Source organism: Passer montanus, unplaced genomic scaffold (assembly GCF_014805655.1).
Source record: "Passer montanus isolate IOZ18808 unplaced genomic scaffold, ASM1480565v1 scaffold11, whole genome shotgun sequence".
Taxonomy (NCBI): Eukaryota; Metazoa; Chordata; class Aves; order Passeriformes; family Passeridae; genus Passer; species Passer montanus.
In genome coordinates, this window is record NW_024357613.1 from 17,109,383 (window position 1) to 17,127,081 (window position 17,699).

At 37.7% G+C, this 17,699-nt stretch overlaps 1 protein-coding gene across 5 annotated transcripts in view; it reads right to left on the minus strand.

Annotated features, from left to right (window-relative positions):
* Positions 1 to 17,699, minus strand: part of KCNQ5 (potassium voltage-gated channel subfamily Q member 5) — a 284,582-nt gene that overhangs the window by 187,151 nt on the left and 79,732 nt on the right. Inside the window, exons 1-2 of one of the 5 annotated variants that reach the window (XM_039730349.1) lie at positions 3,423 to 3,531; positions 2,899 to 3,039 (exon numbers count right to left, since the gene is read on the minus strand). The exons of 3 other annotated variants lie outside the window; for them this stretch is intronic. The gene's annotated coding sequence lies outside the window, so the exon portion shown is untranslated. Of the gene's footprint in view, positions 1 to 2,898; positions 3,040 to 3,422; positions 3,532 to 17,699 lie in introns of those variants that run through there. One more of the 5 variants, XM_039730342.1, reaches the window with a different exon arrangement.

Consider the following 17,699-nt stretch of genomic DNA (forward strand, 5'->3'; position numbering starts at 1 on the left):
GATCTTCAAAACCTATTATAAAATACTGCAGTCAGGAGAACAATAGTTAATGCAAAGCAGTTGACTCCTTCTGCTGATTGAGTTTGATTACTGCAGATGGCAACCACACATGCACAGGAAGGAAATAAAACCCTGCAAGAGAACTCAGGGGTCTTTACATCAAGGTATGGGCATTGAAGTCCTGGTGATGCTTTTCCCTCAACAGATTTCCAGAAAGGAACAAAACAAAGATAAATCCATAATGATGACTTTTTTTTTTTCCTCTACATGTTTCAAGAAATTTTGCTTCAGTTTTCCTGGCTTGCTGGGTTGCAGTAGAGCAACCTGCATAATCAGAAAGTGATTTTAGAGACAGGAAACAAGTGTAACTCTACTTGCTTTCTCTTTTATCAAAGATCCTCAACACACTGTGAAAAGAGCAAATTGTATTGTTGGAAACCTCTAGGTGTCAGTGAGAAACAGGCAAAGGTCCCTGCCAGCAATGGGCAGTGTCTTGGTTTTCCAGGGATCACCCTCACCAGTGGGAGGGACTCAGACACATCTAAAGACTTTTAGACACCCAGCTTGGGCAGTCAGGACCAACTCTACCACTTTACACTGACAGCTCCTGCAACTCAGAGTTTGAATTCAGAGGGATTATTAGTCTCCATTTTTACATAACTTTTGTCTGAAAATTCTTTTTCCCCAACAATCATACACCACCAGAACAGCCTACTATCTTTGTCTTCCACTTTTCCTTCTGTACTTTCTAAAAAACTGTATACTTAAGTCATATTCAGTCACATAATGAAAAGTGTGTGTGTTTATTTGCATGCCACTCTTGAAACAGGGGTAAATGAATGCAGATAAAAAAAATAACTTGCACCAAATTATATCAACAATAACCTATAATTGAAGCCCAGGAGATTGGCAACAAATCTTTGTGGTCATCATGCTGGCCAGACACAGTAGGAACAAAGAACAGTATGACTCTGCTCGTGTATTTCAGTTTCACAAGATGACACGTAGAGCTACTGACAGATTTGAAGCACTCTAAATCTGTGTGTACATGATTTTCCTATCAGATGTGACATTAACTTAATTACTGAAGCATATTTATTGCTAGGGATATAAAAAGCACAGAAAACATGAACAGTAGCAAAATCAGAACAAATTCATGGGAGCTCAGCGCACTTGCCTAAACACTGACACCAATTGCCACTGACCATCTCTGTACAGGGCTGGAAGAAGACAGACAATCAGTAGGCGACCTGCATTCTCCAGAGGCCACAGCTGTTGGTCTGGAGAAGACCTGGACAAACTCAAACAGCACCAGATGCCTGTGGCTAGGCATTAAAAATGAACCTTAGAAAGATACCATAGAAAAGACCTATGCCTCCATTTAGCAGTATTTCCACACTCGATTTACTGTTGGTGTTCTTTATAATCAAAGAATGAGACTAGACACCAATCTTAAATGGGACCTTTGAAAGTATATACCAAGTTTTGATTAGAAGAGCTTGGTGCTGTATTGAAATCCTGATTTTGCAAGGCTGCAATAGCCATAGAGATCACAGTAATATATTCTATTTTCTTTCCATTCAGAAAGGATGAAATGGATATCAAAGGGTGGCAACAAGAAATACAATTTCTTCTGAAACTGCTACAAAAATACAACATACTCAGGATTAAAAAGAAAATATTTTTAAGGGCCTTAAGTTTTTTTTTATATCAGGTTTAATTTTATTTAAATTAAGCTTCACAGAGTTCTTTTTCTTTTTCCAGTCTTTCCATACTGGTGCCATGCCATATTTCTCTTTGTAAATGAAGGCATTCATGGTGGAAAAACCAAATATTTTCTAATTATACTGCTATTAGTACTTAAAAATTATGTGAGACATTTCCTTGACGCAGACCATAGGGACACAGAGAGATGGGCTTGATTTTCCCCAAAAGAGAAAGCGTTTAAAGATTATAATGGAGCCTCTCACATTGGTCAAACAAGCCCAGAATACAGTCCAGATGAAAAGCTTTAAATTGATTTCTCTTTCAATTGCAATGACAGTATCTTGAAAGTATTCAAATAGGGCTATAATCAAACAGGGAATATTCCAGCAAAGCAATGGGGTCCTGTCTACCTTTTTTTTCCTAGGAATGGCAGTTTGGTGCTATCCTACTCTATTTCTCTAGTCATTGCATTGGGAACATGGATCTAAGCATTCACTTGTCATCCATGTTTTATGATAGAGGAGATCTCTGTCCCTCAATCATTTTTTCGTAAACTCACTGTCCAGAGCAGAACTAAACCCTGTGTGGCATGACTGTGGTTAATCAGACTTTGCTCATCACTTTCCCCTCAGGGCTCCTTTAGTGTCACTCCTATACTTTCCATTTCCATTCCTGTATTTAAGCCACATTCCCCAAGGACACAATACCTTCTCATGGACCATGTTTTTGAAAACTCAGAACAGGAGATAAAAGGAACATGTATTGACTGGAGAATGAGACCACAAATAAACTGCTCTTTAAATTCCAGGAAATGATATGGTAGAGAACCCAAGTAAGAAAGGTTTCAGAAACTTTTTTGAGTTCTTAATGGAAACTCAAAGCTTTTCACAGAAGGTTAACATTCTTTGAAACCAAAACCAAGCTACCAATTCCAAAACCTTTAATCACAAATATAATTTTCTGTCAAAATTAAAAGATTTAGCAGAAAGGGTAGCATTCACTTTAATTTGTTTTCATTAGTTATACAGTTTAATGATAAAAATACCTGGATATAGATATCTCCTGGTGTTGATTCCTACAAAAACATATGTTAAAATGCTCCTCTCATGAAGAAGTGAGTTGTGTCTGGATTAGATGCATAAAAGCTCTTCCTTCACCACCCTTTGTCCCTCCCTCCATGCATCAGCTCACCAGGTATTGCAGTGGTTTCTGCTACCAGGCTGTGACACTCTCTGAGGAAATGAATGGTCTGGATGAAAAGTTCCAAGGGATTCTTACGATGAAGATTTATCAATTCTCCTACTGTTTGCAGCCAAAGAGGGCAGCACATTTCTGCAACATCAAATAAATCTGTGAGTTACTGGATGAACTGGCAACTTTTGTCACAGACACAGTAAGGGAGCTCAACTCAGACCTGAAGTTATGCAAAATTCACTTTATCTGAAATGTTACAAGATTCAGAACTGTAAGTAAATTTGCATCTTTCTGTATCTTTTGTTTTCTTCTGAAGCTGAACACAGATCTTTAGTATCTTTAAAACAGTACAATCACCTGACAGCTCTCCATTAATTTCTGATTGCTATGTATTCCTATATTATCTCATAGCCCTACCAAAAAAAAAAAATTAAAAAATCACTAAGCTAGATATATCCTTGAGTTTCCTCTTTTTTTTAAAAAATAATGCTGGTGTTTTAAGTGGAACATTTCAGACATACCTCCTCAATTGGTTACATTAACTCAAGCTCAGCATGGTTTCAACTGCCTCACACATATTTTTTTTCTGTGGTATATGAATGTCCATGAGGGCTCTCAGAAGAATTACTGTAATTATTATCTCAGATCTTTGGCCACATTCCCATTTCAATCAAATTAGCAGCTGCTCCTCTTCATTCTTCTACTTCTACAAGAGCTGCTAAATTGTCTTGCTTCCAGATCTTTATGTCAGTAAAAACAGACAAAGACAGAAAAGGGGTGAGAAAAACAAAAAAAAAAAAAGAAGGGATCCCGGATCTCCTCTTACAGTCTGAGTAGCTAAAAATTATAAAATATTTAACTGGCAGTACAGACATGGTCACTGGTTTTGTATGGCTTCTAAGGGACGACAACTACTCTCTACTGTGATGCCTCTTGTACTCTGATTCTCGAGCATTACGGACACAGATTAGTGATGAGACCACAAGTCTGAGCAAGTACTGGCTCTCATTATCTTAAGCACACATTGAAGGCTTGTGTTCACTGCATTAGGCTGACTGAAGCTTATGATGAGACTCATAAAGCTAACAAGATTTACTTCTGGTTCATCCACTGACTTTCAATTTCTGACTTATTCCTTTGCACTTGATCCCACAAAGTACAGATTTGTCAGACTATGCTCTTCAAAACACCTATTATTTCCTAGAAGAGCTGATGAGTACAACCACTTGCTACATCATCACTGCATTGTTGACAGCTCTGAGGTTCATCTTGCTTAATTGGCACATGTTCTTTAAGGAAACCGCAACTCACAGGGCCAAATTATCGGCTGTTGAATGCTAATGGCTCATTTGCAGCTAAGGCATGAGACAATTCAAGCTTGAATTGCCTCTGAAAGTTATTGCTCGAAAGAGGTTAGGTGCCCGAGGCTCTGGAATGAAGGAAAATTTTCTTTTAATTACTAATTGCAGCAACAATTACTGATTGTGACTAAGGATTTCATAATTTTCCATAAGAAGGTGTCTTGTTTTAATTTGAATAGGCCACAAGAAGGTATTTCTGCTTTAATTACAATAACACAAGACTTTAGCCATGTAAACTGAAACCACATAGCCTAGGAAAAACAACATTACTCATGTAAAAAATTCTGAAGATCCCTTATTTGAACTACTGAAAACACATACACTTTAAGAGGAGAAATACCAAATGCTCTCAAATCCTAAACATAAATTACAGTACATAACACAAATTACACCACTTCCTGAAGAAGGCAGTAACACATGAACGAAACAAGGAGTCCATAAAGGGGCAAATTTCGTGTTCAGTTAAAATAGACAATCTCTCCAGAACTTCTCCAATTCTCCTGAATGAAACCAATCTAAATGTAAAGTGTTTAAATTAAGATACTTTGATTCAAAAGGATGCCCTGGGTTCAGAGGCAGTCATTGCATTATTTGAAGTAATTTCTCCTTCATGGACTTAACTCCCATATGTTGGTCAGCATATAAATCTACATCTTAAATTGTACTGTGAACAAATGTGGATAACAGATATAGGTTGCAGCTGATATTTGTATTAATCTCCTCAGCAGAAGGATATTCTGAGAAACATTTGAAATTTTCAAACTGTTGAAAGAGAGTATGACAAGAGATGAGTGTGTGTGGGAGAAAAACGGGTTCTTGAACCCATAATTGTGACTCCCACACTGTTTGTTGCAACTGTCTGTGGTGATAGCACTCATAATACTTCATCCCTTCAAGGCCGACACCTCTTCAGTGTGGTTAAGCATTAAGATTATTTTTTATTGCCACAAAAGAGTACACACTTTAAAGAATCTGGATTCAGAAAGCAAGCAGCCTATTAAGGGGCACTGTGTTGGCAAAATCTATATATTGTTCATTTATGCTAATGCAGTCCCCTACAGTTCTGCAATAAAGTGTGTGCCCATTTGCAGTCATGCTAGTATTGACAGCCCAATTGTCAGTGAACTCACAGAATAAACAAAACCAAACATGCCTGCAAAATGGCACAATTCACATTGCTCACTAATAGAACACAGAAATTTGTACTTATTTGTTTAGCTGACACAGGTTTTGAGGGTATTTCTTCTAGCTTTCATCCAGGTGATGAATCAACAGTATCAGGCAGTGGATGCTCATCTCCCACTGACTTCCATTCCTACTCAAATTCCCCACAATGCAGGATGAGACCCATACTCCAATTTCTGGATCCACCAAATTAAAAATCCAGGCAGAATGTACATAACCACTGAACAATCTTTCAGCAACAAACCAAGATAATTATTATCATGTCATTATGTGTAAAGTAACTACCAATTAAAAAAAATAGCAAAGCAAGAATAGCAATTAAAGATAATAAATCAATACCATCTCCAAAAATAGTACAATACTTGACAAAATAGAGGCGATTACCCAGCTGTAGCAGATATTTTTTACTAATGTAGTATTTGTATCTTAAACTATTTTCTCTGTCCTAAGAAATGAAAATTTTATTAGTGTCAATACAGTATCTGACTTGAGAAAGCCCCGTATTACTGCATACTACGTACATTCCTTGGCTTTAATTTTAAACTCCAAACCCTTCAGAGTTGCTTTGGGCTAAACTCATATCTTTAATAACTAACTTAATACAGAGATATTTTATTATCCCTTTAGGAAAACAAATCAACTCCTTTCTGGAAAAAATAAATCTGATGTGATATTTAAAAAAAATTAAATAAATCCTGTCAAAGATGTGAATTAAAATACAATGAATGTAGGACAGATTATGGTTTAAATCACAATTTCATTAATTTATCTTGTCCCTCCACTGCTCACCCACAGACCATGCCATTCACAGAACTATTATTTTATAACTCCCACATATGTGCAATGAGGACTTCTTTTCTGTGCCAGTACTCATGCACAAAGAAAGGCACCGTTTCTCTCTGACACACGTTGATGCATCTTTCCTCAGCTTCTTTACCTGATACACCTGCTGAGCCACACCTATGTTGACATGCACAACAGGCAAACACTGCTGCAATAACAAAACAGCTGGCATTGAGGACAACACAGGAATTTGACAGTTTAAGCCCAAGCCAAGCTTGGTTCTGGAGACTGAATGCCAGGTCTTAGTGGCTGGAGTACACTAGATGGAACACCTAGGACACATCCTTTCAGTTCCACTTCAGAGAAAATCATTTAAGGTGCTGCAGTATTGCTCATGGTACAAACCAAACAGGCAGTGGGGAAAATATGGACATTCTCTTCAAAACAACTGGACTAAAATGCTAACATAGATATGCTTTGTGAAACTATGCCTCAGGTCTAACAGAAGGGCTACAGAAAAAGGTGAGATGGGATGTCCCAAAGGAGAGCAGTCTATTCAGCATAGATAGATCAAGAGGGAGGCCCAGCTCAGATGCATACAGCAGAATAGTTTAGCATGGGAGAATGGGCAGGCAGATATCAAAAAGTATTTCTACAGGTCTACATAGCTCACAGTTTCTTTCCTGATCCCTAGCAGAAGCATCCTCCATGCTGAGGGGAACAGCCCTCCTAAAAGAAGCATGTTAAGCAAAATGAAACCCTCAAGCTTTACCTCTACAGACAGGGAAGCCAGTAATGAGAAAGGAGAAATCTGATTTTCATCTGCCTGTACTCACACTTGCATTTCATAAAAACTTTTGACCATCTCTCTGCAGCTCAGAAGAGGTCAGCAATGATTCACTCTTTCTAAATCAAAACTTCCCTCAGGAAGCCTGAGGGAATACATTCTCCTTGGTGGAGTGTGAATATAACACACGCTGCAGTGGTATTCCCTATCCTCACTACTTTGGTCTGTAAGATGTAACCAAAACAAAACAGATTTTAAACAGAAGGAGGACACAGCTGGTGCATTACCTCTGTAATTTAAAGTACTATTTTTATCCATTTCTGCTGTACACTAATCAAACTTCTACGGAAATCAATTACTGAGCCTAGAGTGATTTTGCTATGTCCACAGAATACACTGAAATATTAGTATGCAACAGATGTAAACATACAGGTATAGGGATTGTTTACCCTCTTCCATGGCAGAGGCTGTATGCCCAGAGTTAAACATTTCTGGGGGTAGCGCACTTATTAGGGATGCTTCTGAGAGGCATTATTTTTGGAAGCATGGCACAGAATTCAGAAATTGACCTCCTGATGAATATTACATCTTTAATTTTACTCATTTTACTCGCTTACTTTTCTGCCTTAAATTTTAAATGTAGGTATTTACATTAAGAGTTGAAATGCAAGTTGGCTTTAGTCAACTACCTACATGATGTAAAAGAGAAAGAAATCTGGACTCTGGACTGAAATCTTGGGTGAGTAATGAATGAGCTTTCACAGCAGATGAGATGTTCATAGTAAGATATGGAGCTGAAAAACTGCTTTCCTGCTCTTCCTCCTTCCTGTCAGAACAGCAGCACCACTGAGTTTAAGCTGCACACACCTGGAGTACCACTCACTGGTGGCATCCACTCCTGTGCAAATGAACCCTAAAATGTATCCAAACTCATCATCAACAGTTCATCATAAAGAACCAGCACCCTTACGTTGTGCATAGACGTTAAAAATAACCAGGAAAAGGATCAGTATAGTCACTAACGTACTGGGCTCAAAGTTTTTTTTCCATGTCACATAGCTTGTGAAGGAGTACATTAAGACACTGTAACTGAAATGTGTAATTTGGAACTCTTTAAAGTGTTTTTGACAGAAGTTGAAAATATAGGAAAGAGATGAGTGAGAAAATCTGTTCTGAACTGAGAAGATACTTGAAAGGGGTGAGAACACAGAGCAGGGATGCAGAATTTGTTTATGCGAAAGATTTAAAACTTCTGGAATTTGTATCTTACATGATGAGAGGGGTCTTGTGACACCAGTACAGAAATACTTGATCAGACTTAAACAAAACTAGGATGACAAAGAGCATTTATAAGAGGTGATATAAGAAGCTCAGTATTGAGCAATTTAAAATGAGCCAAAAGCTTATTTCACATGCTTGCTTGCTTTCTTTCTTTCTTTTTTATTTTTAAAATATTTTTTAAGAACAGAAGATAAAAGATTTCATGACTAGTAGTAAATTACAAATATATCCATAAACTATGACATCTGAACTGGAAGGCATTGAAAAGCTCGACACCCTTATTGTGGTAGAAACAGCACCTTTTGGCAACCTTTATGAAAATCTGAGAGAAGTGGCACCTGAATTGAATATATGGTTGCACATAGATATTTAATAAAACCAGTCATATCAAGAGGATGCTGAAGTTATATCTCTTTGGAAAGGGAGGAGGGCAAAGGTGAGTTGGAGCAAAGGATTTCAGTATTTTGCAAGTATGCAGAGCAGATCTGGGAGGAACATACATTAAGAAAATAATGGAGATGGGAAATATATGAAAGCTGTCTGCAATTAGACAGATGAAAGCTGTAAATCCAGAGGTTTCTTTTAGAGTTCTGAAACTAGCAATTACCCAAAGAGAAGACATATGGCAGTACCAATTCAGAAATATCCAGCCACTGAGCAACAGCCAGCTACAGTTCCAGAAGACTACATCCTATTAATAATTTTGGCTTTAAGCTCAGGCTATTCAACTGAAATAGAAGAGCAGAAAAAAGAGGCATATGGGTGGATCAACAATGGCTAAAAACCATCAGTGTCAGGTTGCTGTGGAAAAAATGTCAAATATGACCTTGAGTTTTATTAGATGAAATATTTCCAATATAGACAAGGCATTATTAGCAGCACTGTCTGGAAACTACATCCGGTATACTTTGTACTGCTTTGGCCACTGTTCAAGAAAGAGAAATTAATCTGAAGCAAGAAAACCCAACTGAATGAACAAGTTGCAGAAGTGGATTCAATGTAAGATGAAATGGAGAGAGGTTGGCTTGTTTGGCTCATAAAAGCAACAGCTGGAAGCTTTTTAGGTTTGTTTTTTTCTTTAAACATGGGTGATATAATAACGCAGAAGAGGTATTTAACCAGTATGCAGTCCTGGTTATACATGTTATACAAACTATGTGATCAAAATCCACCTATGAAAATTAAGGCTGAAAATGAGATTTCTAATCAAAGTTGAAAACACCCATTGGGAGTAAGAAGTGAAAAAACACCCCAAAACACGAAGCGATTTTCAAGACAGAGTTTATAAACAAGAAAGCTTCAAATAGCCATATGTCAGAAGCTGGTGATAAGACTCAACAGCCCAGCAGCATGTAAATAATGGGCTTATACAGACAGCCAAACCAAAGCAAGATGATGAAAAAGCCGCTCTAGTTGACTCCAAATGGAAATTGCAATAGTCAGTGAAATGAAAAAGGGAAAACATTAACAATTTTTATCCCACTTTCAGTCAATAAGATTATTCACTTTATTCTCAAGTTAATTAATAATTTTAAAAGCCTTTAAAATTTTGTTTGGTTTCAAAACATTCTTTCAAAATGAAAACCTGAAACATGTATTGAAGCACTGAAATGCCATGATTCATCTTTTCTAAGGTGCCTACTCTTTTCAAAGAGTATTTCGGCCAAATCTATTTGAGGAGTCAGCACAAATTCATAAATTGTTTCCATGGGGGCATAATCACCACAACAAAATAAGTTAAAAATAATTTACACAAATCCAGTCTTCAATGACAATAAGAATATAGTTGTGGTCAGAAGCCTGGACTAGTTTTTGAGGATTTAAATATCCCAAAAGGTGCCTCATTTTAATTCTCACATTGAATTCGTATTTTTATCTTGACAAGGATAGTGGATTGAAGAGTAACTTAATCAACATTAAACAGGGGATTTTAATATTAAACAAAACCTGTTTGTGGTAGACAAAAAGAATTAGCTCTTAATGGATCTTCACGTCTCATCACCAGCTGTTGAGGGATATCTCTGATTCATCTGGCTGCAGAATAACCATCTACTTTATTCATTCATATGCAACATCCCCTCATAGTATGTGCAAAAATGCTTTTTCTGGTTCATCTACTGATAAAACATACTCATCTTCTGAAACTGAAGCTTTACATAATCAAACACTAATAACCTTTCCTGTATGCCCCCAGAAGAAGCTGAAGGATTATGAGCTCGTGTGTGCGATGAGCTGTGGACTCTCAAGACTTCAGTATGGTATGGAATTCAATAAAGCTATTGAAAATACCACACAGAGAAAACAGGACTATATTTAGAGACATTTCCTGCCTTTCTTCCTCCTTTTTAACACAGTGATTATATGAGAACTTATGAAGAACAGTACTTGATAAAAGCATTTCAGTGTATTTGGTAACAGGGGCTGAATATACTGTAATACATTCCTCCTAATCAAATTGTATCACAAAATCCCATTTTTAAATAGACTTTAATTATTTTGAGTAGAATTGGTGTTTCCCAAGTACAAAGTTAGATGCTGTACAACTATGTCAAGTACTTGATAAATGCCAGTGAAACTAAATTAAACACAGACACAGATTTAATTTAATAGCTACAGCTGAATGACCTCTTCAATACAAAGTGTATTTAAAACAAATGTGGGTTTGTTTTGGATTTTTTTTTTCTTATCCTCTGTTGATTATATTTTAAAATGTACCTTCTGCAAATTTATTCCAGAGCTAAAAGTTGAACTAAATGAAAAATGCAAAGATTTTTCTAGTAATTGAAGTTATTTTTCATTCAGTTTCACTGAATTAAGAACAGACATTAATACACAAAATTCTACATCTCTGAAGAGTGGAGGGCCCAAAAATAAAAAAGTAAATAGGTATTTCAATCACTCTTATTGTGGATTATTACTTTTGATATCCAAAGCAAAGTCGATGGATTAAAAAATAGTCTGTTTTTCAAAGAAAGACATCTCTGTATTCCTAACAAATATAATGATCTGATTTTATATTTATTTATTTGCCCACACTCCTTTCTCAGAGTAATACAAATGCCAGTTTCTGCTGAGTTGTCCATAAGTACATAATGTTAGTCCAAAACAGGAAAGATATGATTTAGTTTCTGTAATGGTTACTTTAGAGTACACTCATAAAACAGCTTTACTTTCAACTCCATTCAGATTTATATTTCAGGATAAATGTTAGAAAATATTTACACTTGGTATGCATCTTCTAGTTTGGACAAGAACTCAAAAAATGCAGTAACTGTAACATACAGATGTTCTGTTTTATTAACATCTGTAATAAAATGACAATTCCAGAAGACTGAAATAGTGTTTTTCACTAAAAAAACCCCAAACCAAAACAAAAGTAAATAAACCCCACTCCAAACCAGCCAACCAAAAACAACAAAAACAAAATCAAACCGAAAAACCCCCTAGCTCCCCACAAACAACAAAACTCCCACAAAATCAAAAAACCAAAAAGTGTCTTGCCAGCAAAGCTAGAAAAATAGCTGAAAATTTTGAATAAAAATATTTCACCTGACAAAGAAGTAGACGAGTAAAGCAGGAGAAGCAAACTGCAAGAGAGAAGATTTAGACTAGATAATGAGAGAAATTCTTTACTGTGAGGGTGATGGGGCACTGGAGCAGGGTGCTCAGAGTAGCCGTGGATGCCCCATCCCTGGAAGTGTTCAAGACCAGGTTGGATAGGCCTTTGGGCCCCATCATTGGTAGAGGAGCAGAGGTCAAGCACAATGGTCTCATTCTGAGATTTACAGATGGGGTGCAGTGAAACAGAGACTCTTGTGGAGCTCCATATTGTGGATAACAGCACGGTAGGAACACCTAGAAACTGCATCCACACAAACCAGAAAGAATATTTCTCATCAGAAAGGATGAAGAACCTCAGCAAGGAAGTAAAAGATAAAAAGCACTCTCCAATTCTTGATGATTTCAAGCTTCACCACATCTTCCTCCGATGTAAGTTACATCATTGGCAACATTATGGGCTATCCACTCCAGTGGATAGAATTTGATGCCATTTGATGCAGGACTTTAGAAGCAATTTTGATGCATTAGGGAAATGCAGTTTTCCTGAAAGGTGTGGAGGGTTAGTGAAACAAGCTGGAAATTTTTGGTCACTTCCACCTGCTAGCAGTTACTTTAGTTAATGACTGTATATCATGCATTGACTCTGGCTGGATGCCAAGCACCCACAAAAGCCACTTACTCACTCCTCTGCAACAGGACAGAGGAGAGAAAATTTAATGAAGGATTCATGGGGGAGATTGCCCATCAAATAGCATTATGAGCAAAACAGGCTCAGCTCAGAGTTATGAAGTAAATTTATTGCTAACAAAATCAGAGCAGGATAATGAGAAGTAAAATAAGCCTTAGAAATCCTTTCCACCCCTCCTTCCCAGCTCTGCCTCCTACCCCAGCGGTACCAGGGAATGGGGGTTATGGTCACCCATAGGCTTGTCCCACTGCTCAGGGAGAGGAGTCCTTTCCCTGCTGCACCAGGTGGTCCATCCCATGAGAGACAGTTCTCCATAAACTTCTCCAGTGTGAGCCTATCTCATGAGCAACAGCTCATGAACTGCTGCAATCTGGGTCCATCCCATGGACAACAGTCTCCCTCAAACTGCTGCAGCGTGTCTCTCTTCCATGGGGTGCAGTCCTCCAAGGACAGCCTGTTCCAGTCTGTCCGTGGGTCTCCCACAGATGACAACCTCCTCTCAGGCATCCACCGCCTCTGGTGTGGGTCTCCTCCATGGTCTGTGGGTGGATCTCTGCCTCCCCATGGCCCTCCATGGGCTGCAGGGGCACAGCTGCCTCACCATGGTCTCACCACGGCCTGCAGAGGAATCTCGCTCCGGTGCCTGGACAAACTCCTCCCCTCCTTCTGTACTGACCTTGGTGTCTCCATGCTGTTTACCTCACACCGCTTTTCTCTTGCTGGAATTAAAACTGTGCCACAACCTTAGTTTTGATTTTCTTCTTAAATCTGTTATCACAGAGGCCTCACCACCATTTTTAATTGGCCCAGCCTTGACAAGTGGCATGTCCGTCTTTGGAGCCACCAGGGACTGGCTCTGCCCAAACATGGTGGAATCTTCTAGCAGCTTCTCCGTGGCCCCCTGCTACCAAAAAGCAGGCTGTGAAAACTCAATACACTGTGAAGCTTCCCTCTGGCTCTTTGAAGACAGAAACTTGAGTCCATGGAAGTTTTTATGTTCTCAGTTTGGTTTTGACAACATAATTTGTACTTCGTGTAAATACACATGTTTTCCAATAACTTTTTAAAGGTCTGGGTCTCAGACATTCTAAACATTATCTTGCTATCCCTAAACTCTATATAGCTTCATTACCTGCTTGATCTGGCTTGTGAGCCATTGTTGTCCACTCTGTTGTTGCTGTGCTATGATTAAGTGACTCACTTCTCTTCCTCACAGTCAGCTTAGAACCAACCTCAGCAGACAACTATAGATTAGTTGTTTCTGGTTCTGCATTAATCAGTATAAAATGCTTTGCTGCATAGTACTTGAGTTTTCAAAGGCCTTAAAGAAAACGAAGCTGCTCTGAAGGTGGCTCTGTTCCTTAGTGCTGTGTAGAAATTTCAGTGTGCCCTGCTCCAGCTCTGAAGGGCCATCTGGAGTGCTGTGGATGGGATTACAAGTTCATTCCGATTTGGAACAATTTTTTTGTTTGTTTGTTTTACAGTTAGATGTTATTTTAAGACCTCAGAAAGACTGTATGTCATTCATTAACAAAAATTATCTGCTTCTTTTTTAGCCCCTTCTCTCCTCCTGACTATTCTTAGACTTTCTAAACCCTATATTTTCTTGCTATTTCAGCAGCATAGTCAGCTACATTAATGCTTTATTATTACTAATATTATTATTTCTTAATAATTATTGATATCATTCTAAGTTGGTCCAAGGTACAACATTACAAGGAAGGGTGTGATGCAGGTGCCTCCCAGACGCTCTGGCCTCTGGACATGCAATAACAGAGTGATCTTCCACTCCCTGTGGAGCAGCTCTTGCCTTTGTCCTTATATGTCCAGGGCAAAGAGTTTAAATGGGGAACCAAACCATTCTCAAAAACACAATTTCCATACTCTTAGCAGAGGGTCCATCCTCTCAGATGTTGAATTAAACAACTGAAAGATCCAAGTAAATTTGTGGCTTGAAAAAAGTATCTCTGGGCCATTCATATTTATTTTTAATAAACCCTGAAAAACTGGGCTAGTTCCAGGGAACTGGGGGTACACCAGAGAGGAGAGAAAACCTGACAAAAGTAATTGGAGGCTTGAAGGTCTCTTAAGGTCACAAACATCTCCCCCCAAAACTGAATGGATGACTGATACACGCTTCAGTAAACCTAGTATGGATATAAGGAAATATTATTTAGAATCATTACTGAAATTACACCTGGAAAACTACACTACATATTACCCTAATAAATTCATGTGCTCAGTTGACATTGCTATATTGATAGCAATATATAATTAGGATTAGATGTATTAGCCCATATGCTGCTCAAGTAACTCACAACAGTGCAACTGCTAAAAAAGTTGTCATACTACCACCACAATTCATATTAATGAATTAACTGTCAGAATTACAGTCCAATCAGTCTGATCCTGCAAGAACTGATTTTTGTGCATCAAATAATGTACACAAATACACCATCATAAATGGATATGCACCTTATTTCTGAGGTGGGGTGTTCAGGTAATCCATTGTTTGGGGCCACCAATGACAGTTCTTCTGAATCTGTTTTTATGTTTTCTGCTGAAATGCTGAACACAAATTTTTACTTTTTTGTTCATTTAAGATAGATGACCTCAGAGAAAGTTAACATCTCAGTAGTAACTCAAAGACTGGAAAACACAGATTACACCATCCATCTTCATTGTAAATTCACACTACAGAGCCTGTCAAAAGCATGTTTAGACATCTGTTACAGAATTAGACTGTAACCTCTGACACCAGTCAGTTCTTCAGAGACAAAGGCATGTAAGATCATAAGACTGAAAGCTGAAGAGAGGATGAAAACTTGAAATTATATGGAAGTTCTGTTCTCCAGAAGATTGAAGTAAGATAGCACTGACTAAATAGACAAAGGAAGGTTCTCTTTCTATCAAGAATTATGAGACTTAGTAATGATATGAAGTAATGTGTCTATTGCCTGAATTACAAAAGATTTTCATGACCCACTGTCCAGCTTTAGCATCTTTGAAACTGTGAAATGAATGGAAATTCAGCCACTTCCAGTCCTGGTGGAAAAAAAAATTACACTTGCTGAGATTTGCAAGCCCTTGCTTATAACCCCTTAGTAAGACACAGCAATCTGAAAGATAAAAGCTCTTTCAACTGGTGTTGCCATTTCCATCCAAACTGGCACCCTAGCTAAACACCATTTAACAGCACTTCTGATTATCAGATCACCTCTCAAACCTTTTGTGCCTTTTTGTAAATTTAGGACCACTCTAAAATATTCAGCACTGAGTTGTACTTAAAATTAGTTTACCAACTGGAATATCACACTTAGAACTCTGTAGTAAGGGAGAAGCTGGTGGTTTCTTTTTCACAGCAAGGCTTTTACCCAGCCCAGACTGCTCCTGCACCTCATCAGAAGCTCATTACTCAATATTCTGAAGCTCATTATTTCAAAATTTCAATGAACTCATCAATCACCAAATATAAGAAAGGCATTATTCACAACCACAAGAATTTATGGTTGGAGGAATTCTTTGTTTCCTACAAACAGCCAAGCACTCAAACACTAATCAGTTAGGCAGAAGTAAAATATCTGGCACGTTGCAATGTTTGTATTGCACTGATTAAATTCAAACAGTTCTATAATACATTGACAGAAAGGCAGAACCTCCATTTGCAAAAAATACTGTAATTACTTAATAACTCTCAAGAGCAATGTATTTATCTGTATTTATATTTAAAGACTCCACAGAGATGAATTGTAGTCCAGGTTTCCAATTTTTCATCTCAGAACTTTTAAAATAACAATTATAAATGAAGCTCAAGTAAAGAAACACCAGAAAATTTTGCTTCTTCCCTGACCTTTGTTGGCTGTTAACAGAATATCCTGATCATAAAACCAGAACAAAATATCCACCCTAAGTTCAGCCAGGCTCCAAGGTAACATCTGTAAATTGTTCAAGATTATCCTTATCATATCTAGCCCTATCTAAATGTTGGTGGGGGACTCAAGTGTTCTAGCAGTCACATACTGATAGGCACACATGCTTCGGGCACTGAGCACCTCAAAATCCTAAATACAGAAGATGTCTGGAACTCTAGAAGTCACAGAATTAACATAAGGATAACAAACTAGTTCCTTTACTCTTTGCAGATAAACTCTTGGGGAAAGAAATACAAAAGGCACATAAAGCAGTGCAAGCAGACACCAAAAATGGATTCAAATGTTAGCCATACTTCTACAATTTGTATAGACAGTTAAATAAAACAATATGTGCTCTCCAGTATAAATACACACTCCTCTGCCCCATTTACAACTAAACAACCAGGCTAAACAAGCATCAAGCTACTCAGAACCAAAAAGCAGTGTACCCATCCTGCTGAAATCATTATCAACTTGAGATGGCAAAAGAAGTGAAGAATCTACTTTCTGTTATTGTTGATCAACAAGCAGAACAATACATTGATTGAACATTTCTTACTAAAACTTCCTATTGCTTTTCTAAGTTCATTCCAGCAGGAGGACATATAAAGCAAAAATCAAGACATATTTAACACAGTAGTAATTCTGAATAGCTCTCAGTTCTTCTTTGGCATGGTGCTGATTGGCCCATTGATAACACAGTAAGGGAGTTTTCTGCCATTCCTGTCAAGAAATGAAAGCTGGGAAGCTCTCTCAGTGTTAGATTAATATAGATGTAACTTCAAGTAAATGTTGCAGTATAATCCTACTCAAGGCTATCTCTTGTTGAATAAGCAGTGGAAATATGACTAAACACCCATCTAGATAAACAGGCTTCTATCACTTCTATCACTCTTGGCTTCAGGTTCAAAAAGAGAGACTAGTCATCTAAGTCTGTTGTCCAACACATGCCATACTGGAAAACAAAGATTCAAACTGGATCAAAATTAGTCTATTATAGTCCACCTTCTTTGAAGTATTTTTTGCAAAAGGCAAAGATTTAATAATTCCTTCAGATAAAGACATACCAGGATAAAAGTGTTATCACAAATTATGAACTCTGTGGCAAGTGTACAGTGGCACATTAATAATTCTAGTTTGACTTTGTCAAAATGAGAACAAATTCCAGTCTATATCAATATAAATTGACCTAAACAAATTTTAGGTACCAGGGTGCCCAAGTTTGGGGGCATGGTTCCACT